Consider the following 7,947-nt stretch of genomic DNA (forward strand, 5'->3'; position numbering starts at 1 on the left):
TGGTGCCACGTCCTTCTTAATATAATCCAGTTTCTCAATCATAGGAATGTAATTTGTCCTTGGAAATGAAGTTAAGTGTAAATGTACTGACCAGAAGACCTTCTTGCTCTGTGCCTTCCCATAGGTGGCTGTTGAACTCTGAGGTACCTGAGATTTGGAATCCCTTGGGTAGAGGGCAGAGACGGGATCTGGTTGACACAGTGGTTAAAGCAATGGGCTGCTGTCTAAAAGCTTGGCAGTTTAAATCCAGCAGCTGCTCCACAGAAGAAAGGTATGACAATCCACTTCCCTAAAGGTTTACAGTCTTGGAAACCCTATGGGGCAGTTCTATCCTATGGGTCATTCTGAGGCAGAATCAACTTGAGGGCTTGGTGTTTTGGTTTGGCATGGGAGAAGTGCAAGGACACAGCAATGTGCTCAGTGTCAACTGAAAGGTTGTCGATTCATGTTCACCCTGGGGTGTCTTGAAAGGAAAAGCAGATGATCTACATCTGAAAAATTGGCCACTGAAAACTGTATGGGCACAATTGTATGGACACCAAGTCAGTACAAGTCAGAGTCTGCTTGATGGGAAGCGGTTTTGGGTTTTGGTGTAAGGTAGGGGTAGAAGGTGGGGAAAGACACTAGGCTGGGACAACTGGAGTCCTCAGTTGGGCCACAGCCCCTGAGCTGATACCCTCTGGTCGTGAGCAGCTCCACCATTGTTATTGTTGTTGTTAAATGAGTGTCATCAAGTCAGTGCTGACTCATAGTGATCCAGCCAGTAGAGGATTTTCCAAGGAGTGGCTGGTGAGTTTGAACCACCAACCTTGTATCCAGCAGTGCCACACCAGGACTCCCTACATCCTACAAATAGGGCATTCTTGTATTTGCCACACCCTGATCAAAGCCTGAAGTGTATGCCATTCCATTCTCTCTCTCTAATAGTTGGCTTGACTTTTCCCTGAATTACTTCTCAAAATGTCTTCCTGGTTGCAACTGACAGCTGCTTACTGAATAAAACACCCAAGTTATTCCTCCCTCTGCTCCACCCCCAGTAGTTGCTTTCAGTCTGCTTTAAAGTACTATAGTGCCTAGAGGTGGGAGTTCCCAGGAAGCAGTGTTTGGTTTGATGCCGTATAGAAAAGACATTTCTCATCTTTTGAGCTGGCCAATGAAGAAGCTGGCTGCTATGCAAAGTACTAAGCATCCCATCCTCATCATGAGTGGCCAGATAGATGCTGGCAGATCATCCATTAGCGATGCAGTTAAAACACTTGCACGGAAATGGAAAATCGGATGTATGATCTCTAAGGGCCTATGACTGATACCCTTTTGAAAGATCATGTGAGATGGATACGATTCAGGAATGCAACAGGTTTAGACTTTGAGGAAGGAAGGTTTGGCTTTTTCTTTCTAGAAATGTTAAATAGGAGGTTTGGATTATAATGATTTTTCTTGCAAATAAACAGTACTGAATTTAGAATTTAGACAATCTACCTTTTTTTTTTTTTTTTTTTTTTGAGAGCTGAGTTATAGGAGATTGCTTTCATAGTTATGAAACCAAAAAACCAGCTTGCTTTAACCAGGAACTTTGGCGGCACGATGATTAAGATGTTCAGTTGCTAACCAAATTATCAGCAGTGAAACCCACCAACAGCTCCACTAGAGAAAAGACCTTGTGATTTAGTCCTATAGAATGATAGTCTAGGGGCTTCTAGGGAGCATTCTACTCTGTCACTGTAGGTGTGAAGTTGAGATCGACTCAACAGTACCTAATGGCAACCATAGCAATCAGGAATGAAGGGGAACTTCATAGATGTTCAGAATGTCTGAGCCAAGATGTTTGTTTCCTTAGTCAATAGAGCTTGGAGTGCTTGCAATTTAACCTTTATTTCTATTTTCTCTCTCATGTATTTTTTAAGGAATGTCTTTTTAGCTTTCTCTCTGTTGGCACTTTGGGTATGTTCTATAATGTCACTCATCACATTGTATTCTAAATTGTTTACTTTCTGTATTCCCTGTCTCCAATTTTTATCCAGTTACCAGCACCTAGTAATCCCTTCAAAAGTGTTTATTATAGTAGCATGAATAAAACAAGTCCCGAGGAGAAAAAAGAAGTCTATGTGATAAACAGCGCCTCATGTGGCGCTGTGGGCTAATGAGTCAGACTACAAAGTTGTTTTAACTGCCAGGTTCAAGCTCACCAGCCGCTCCTTGGAAACCTTATAAAGGGTCGCTGTTGGTTGGAATCGACTCAATGGCACTTAACAACAACAACAACCATCATCTTTCTGAGTGAAATCTGTGGATACGATTTGCAACTTACATTTCTTCCTCTTTGAAGAATGGAGTTTATTGCCTTCTTCCAGTAGACTGGGTTAGGAAAGAGGAATGGATGGGAAGTAAGTTTTGTGATAAGCTCACTTGCACAATGTAACCAGGTGTGGGGCTGAAGTTACCCTGGATCCTTAAAAGCTAGAAAAAATTTAAATCAACTAAAAGCATCCCCTTCTGGCTAAGGTATGAAGTTGAGAGACTTTGGGTAGTATGGGGTTCAGTTGCCCCTTTCCATGATACTTCTCTGCTGTATAAGCAGGTATCTGCAGTATTCTCAAGGGACCTTGGTGGTGCCATGGTTAAAGCACTTGACTGCTAATCAAAAGGTTGGTAGTTCAAACCCACCAGCTGCTCTGTGGGAGGAAACTATGACAGTCTGCTTCCGTAATGATTTATAGCTTCAGAAACCTTATGGGTATTTTCAGTCTATTCTTCAGGGCTGTTATGAGTTGGAATAGATTTGAAGGCATTAGGCTTGTTCTTTGGTGGGAGATATTCTTTTATGTAATGCCAAGAAGAAAACAAATAAACTGAGGACATTTAAAAATTATGATTATTATTTTTATTTGTAAAGATACAACTCAGGACTCGACATGAGTCACTCTTCAGAGCACAGTTTTAAAATGTACGAAATGGTGCTTTCCTACTGCTGCTTACTTTAGCCAGAAAAAGTTCTCTGTTGGGCAGAGACACCAAAAAACAGCTTTCTAGAAAAATTTCCAGCTGTACTTTGAAATTTTCCTAGATAGTTGGTGGATCCTTGCCAGCTTAGAAACTCTCTTTTAGGACTTAGCTCTTTTTTTTTTCCTAATAGAATAGTAGGTTACTGAAGGTAAAGGCTGGTATAGGGTGATTATATATATGTCTTATTCACTGAGTCTCTACTATAAAAAAAAAAATCATTGAAAAAAGTTGTAAGATATTATATGTTTTTTTAAAGCATCGGAGTCATTGCAGTAAAAAAATTAGTTTTATTTTTTTAACTTTTTATTGTGACTTGAGTGAAAAGTTACATAGCAGATCATCAGTTTTACATAAAGCAAATCATACACTTCATTTCTTTAAAATGATTGTAATCCCCTCCACATACCATTGATTAACAATATTTACCTCTATTCACTTTAAGTCTTGTAACAAGAAGGAGGTTGGCAGAGAAAAGATGAAGGTATCAGAAGACACAGGAAGGAATACAAGATTTATATATTTTAATCACAATATTCCATACAATTTTCACATTGCCTGCGTACCTGTCTATTTTATCCTATATTCTAGGAACCTTCTAAAACCACTTGGGAAGTCCCTGGGTGTTAAGATGGTTAATATGCTTGGCTGCTAACTGAAAGGTTGATAGTTTGAGTTGAGCCAGTGTACCTCGGAAGAAAATATTGGCAATTTACTTCTGAAATATCAGCCACTGAAAACCCCCTATGGAGCAAGCTCGAATTGATACCAATACTGTTTAAACTCTTCCAAAAGATAGACAAGGAAGGAATACCCCTTAATTATTTCTATGAAACAAAAATAACTCTCAAACCGAAGCAGGAAAGAGCACCACATGAAAAGAAAACTGCAGCCTAATGTTCCTCATGAATATTAATGCAAAAATTCTCAACAAAATACAAGCAATCAGAAAACAGCATATTATAAGTCATATTCCACAATGGATAGGATTTACTCCAGGAAGCTGGAGATGGTTCAACATTAGAACATCAATCAATGTAAGACACCATGTCAATAAAACAAAGGAAATAACCACATAATCATCCCTATGGGTGGAGAAACAGCACTTGATGAAATTTAACACCCTTTCCTGATTAAAAACACAAAAGAGATTGGAATAGAAGGAAAATCCCTCAGTATGATTCAGGGCATGTATGAAAAGCCAGCAGTCTTGAAAATCAAGAACAAGACAAGGGTATCTATTCTCACCACTTCTACTCAATATGTTATTAGAAATCCTGAGCAGAGCATAAGACAAGAAAAAGAAATAAAAGCTATCCAGATTGGGAAAGAAAAAGTACAATTATCTTTGTCCATGAACATAAATCTGTATATAGAAAATACCAGCATCTGTAAGAAAACATGTAGAGCTCATAAAGAAATGTAGTAAAGTTGAAGGATACAAGGTCAAAGCCAAAAATTAGTTGGATTTCTACACAGCAGCAATGAGAAATCTGAAAGAGAAATGAGAGAAATGATTCCTAGATTCTAAATGAAAAATTATATCCCACCTGAATTTAGAAATCATCTGAAGAACAGATTTGATACATTAAACACTAAAGACCAAAGACCAGAAGAGTTGTGGGATGACATCAAGATCATCATACATGAAGAGAGCAAAAAGTCATTAAGAAGACAAGAAAGAAGGAAAAGGTCAAAATGGATGTCAGAAGAGACTCTGAAACTTGCTCTCCAGCATAGAGAAGCTAAAGCAAATGGAAGAAATGAAGAGGTCCAAGAGCTAAAAAGAAAATTTCAAAGATCAGCTCGAGAAGATAAAGCCAAATATTATAATAAAATGTGCAAAGATTTGGTATCAGAAAATCGAAAAGGAAGAACATGGTCAGCATTTCTCAAGCTGGGGGAACTGAAGAAAAAAATCAAGCCTCTACTTTCGTTACTGAAAGATTCTCTGGGCAAATTATTGAATGATGCAGAAAGCATCAAGAGAAGATGGAAGGAATACACAGAGTCACTGTACCAAAAGGAAATGGTTAATGTTCAACCATTTCAAGAGGTAGCATATGATTAAGAGCCAATGATACTCAGGGAGGAAGTCCAAGGTGCATTGAAGGAATTGGCAAAGAACAAGGCACCAAGAATTGATGGAATAAAAATTGAAATCTTTCAAGAAAGTGAGGCGGCGCAGGAGGCACTCACTCATCTCTGCCAAGAAATTTGGAAAACAACTATCTGGTCAACTGATTGAAAGAGATCCATATTTGTGCCCATTCCAAAGAGAGGTGCCCCAATGGAATGCAGAAATCATCGGACAATCTCTTTGATATCTCAAGCGAGTAAAGTTTTGCTCAAGGTAATACAGAAACGGCTACAATCATACATTGACAGAGAACTTCCAGGGGTTCAAGCTGGATTCAGAAGAGGCCGTGGAAAGAGAGATATCATTGCTAATGTCCAATGGGTCTTGGCTGAAAGCAGAGAATATCAGAAAGATATTTATCTGTGCTTTATTGACTATGCAAAGGCTTTCGATTGTGTGGATCATGACAAGCTATGGACAACACTGTGAAGTATGAGTATTCCAGAACACTTAATTGTACTCATGAGGAATCTGTACCTGGACCAAGAAACAGTTGTTCGAACAGAGCATGGGAACACAGAATGTTTTAAAATTGGGAAAGGTGTGTGACAAGGTTGTATTCCTTCAACATACTTATTCAACCTATATGTTAAGCAAATAATACGAGAAGCTGAATTCTATGAAGAAAAACGTGGCATCAGGATTGGAGGAAGACTCATTAACAACCTGCGATATGCAGATGATACAACCTTGCTTGCTGAAAGTGAAGAGGACTTAAAATATTTACTGATGAAGATCACAGCCTTTGATAGGGATTACATCTCAATGTCAAGAAAACAAAAATCCTCACCGCTGGACCAGTAAACAACATTCTTATCAATGGAGAAAAGATTGAAGTTGTCAAGGACTTCATTCTTCTTGGATCAACTATCACCACTCATAGAAGCGGCAGTCAAGAGATCAGACGAAATATTGCATTAGGCAAATCTGTTGCACAAGACCTTTTTAAAGTGTTGAACAGCAAAGATGTTAGCTTGAGGACTAAGGTGTGCCTGACCCAAGCCATGGTATTTTCAATAACTTCATATAAATGCGAAAGCTGGGCAGTGAATAAGGAAGATCGTAGAAGAATTGATGCCTTTGAATTATGGTGTTGGAGGAAAATACTAAATGTGTTATGGACTGCCAAAAGAGCCAATAAATCTGTTTTGGAAGAAGTGCAGCCAGAATGCTCCTTAGAGGCCAAGATGGCCAAATTTCATCTCTCGTACTTTTGACATATTGTCAGGAAGGAACATTCACCAGAGAAGGATTTCATGCTTGGTAAGATGGAGGGTCAGAGAAAAAGAGGAAGACCCCCAACAAGATGGATTGACCAGGGGTCAGCATCAATGGACTCAAGTGTGGCAACAGTAGTGAGGTTGGCCTAGGATTGGACATTGTTTCATTCTGCTGTGCATAAGGTCACTATGAGTCGGTGCCGACTCGATGCTACCTAACAACAACTAATGAAGAAATATACCTAGGAATAGATTTAACCAGTATGTGAAGGACCTGTTATTGTTGTTAAGTGCCTTCATGTCAGTTACGACTCATAGTGACTGACTCCATATAGGGTTCCCAAGGAATGACTGGTGAGTTTAAACCACTGGCCTTGCAGTTCAAACTGACTTTGTGGTTGAGTGCTTGTCCTACAGTGCCATACCAGAGCGCCTATGTGTAAGACTTAGACAATAAAAGTTATAAAACACTGCTGAAAGATCTGTCATTGTTGTTAAGATCTATCAAGTTGGTTTCAACCCATGATGACTCTGTATCGTGTTTCCAAGGAGCGGCTGGTGACTTTGAACAACTTACCTTGCCATTTGCTGTCAAGTGCTTATCCTACAGTGCCACATCAGGAAAAAGATTAGAGGAGACTTAAACAAATAGAAAGATGGTCTAAGTTCATGGATTGGAAGACAATATTGTTAAGATGTCAATACTAGTCAAAGCCATCTGTAGATTTAATGCAATTCTGATAAAGTTTTGGTAGCTTTACAGAAATGGAAAAACCAGCCCTCACCTTGACATGAGATGGCAAGGGACCCCAGATAGCTAAATTAATTGAAACAGAAGAACAAAGTCGGAGGCTTTGCACTTCCTGATTTTATAACATATTGGAATCTTCATGTGGCACTGTAGGATAAGCACTGGACTGCTAACCATAAGGTTGGCAGTTAAAATCTATCAGTCGCTCCTTGAGAATCCTGTACAGAGTTACTGTGAGTCAGAACCAACTCAATAGCACTTAACAACAACATATACCTATAGTAATCTAGACAATCTGGCACTGGTATAACATTATGCAGACAGACCAATGGAATAGAATTCAGGGTCCAGAAATAAACCCACATATCTATGATCAACTGATATTTTCACAAGAGCACTAAGTCCATTTGTTGGGGAAAGATGAGTCTCTTTAATAAATGGTGTTGGTAAGATTGGATTTCATATATAGAAAAATGAAGCCGAATCAGTGCTTCATATCATAGACAAAACCAAATTCAAACTGGTTGAAGGACTTAAACGTGAAAACTAAAATGATGAAATTCTTAGAAGAAATTTCCCGGGCAATGCTGTTGGGCTTAGCATTTAGTCATAGATTATCTAACATAGTAACAAAAGCACACATAGCAAAAGACAAGGTAAAGAAATAGTTATTAACTGCCATCAAGTCATTTCCAACTCATGTTGTTGTTGGTAGGTGCCATCAAGTTGGTACTGGTCTATAGCGACCTTATGCACAGCAGAATGAAACACTGCCCAATCCTGGGCCAACCTCACTATTGTTGCCATGCTTGGGTCCATTGATGCTGCCACTTGGC

The sequence above is a fragment of the Chrysochloris asiatica genome, unplaced genomic scaffold (genome assembly GCF_000296735.1).
Source record: "Chrysochloris asiatica unplaced genomic scaffold, ChrAsi1.0 scaffold00060, whole genome shotgun sequence".
NCBI lineage: Eukaryota > Metazoa > Chordata > Mammalia > Afrosoricida > Chrysochloridae > Chrysochloris > Chrysochloris asiatica.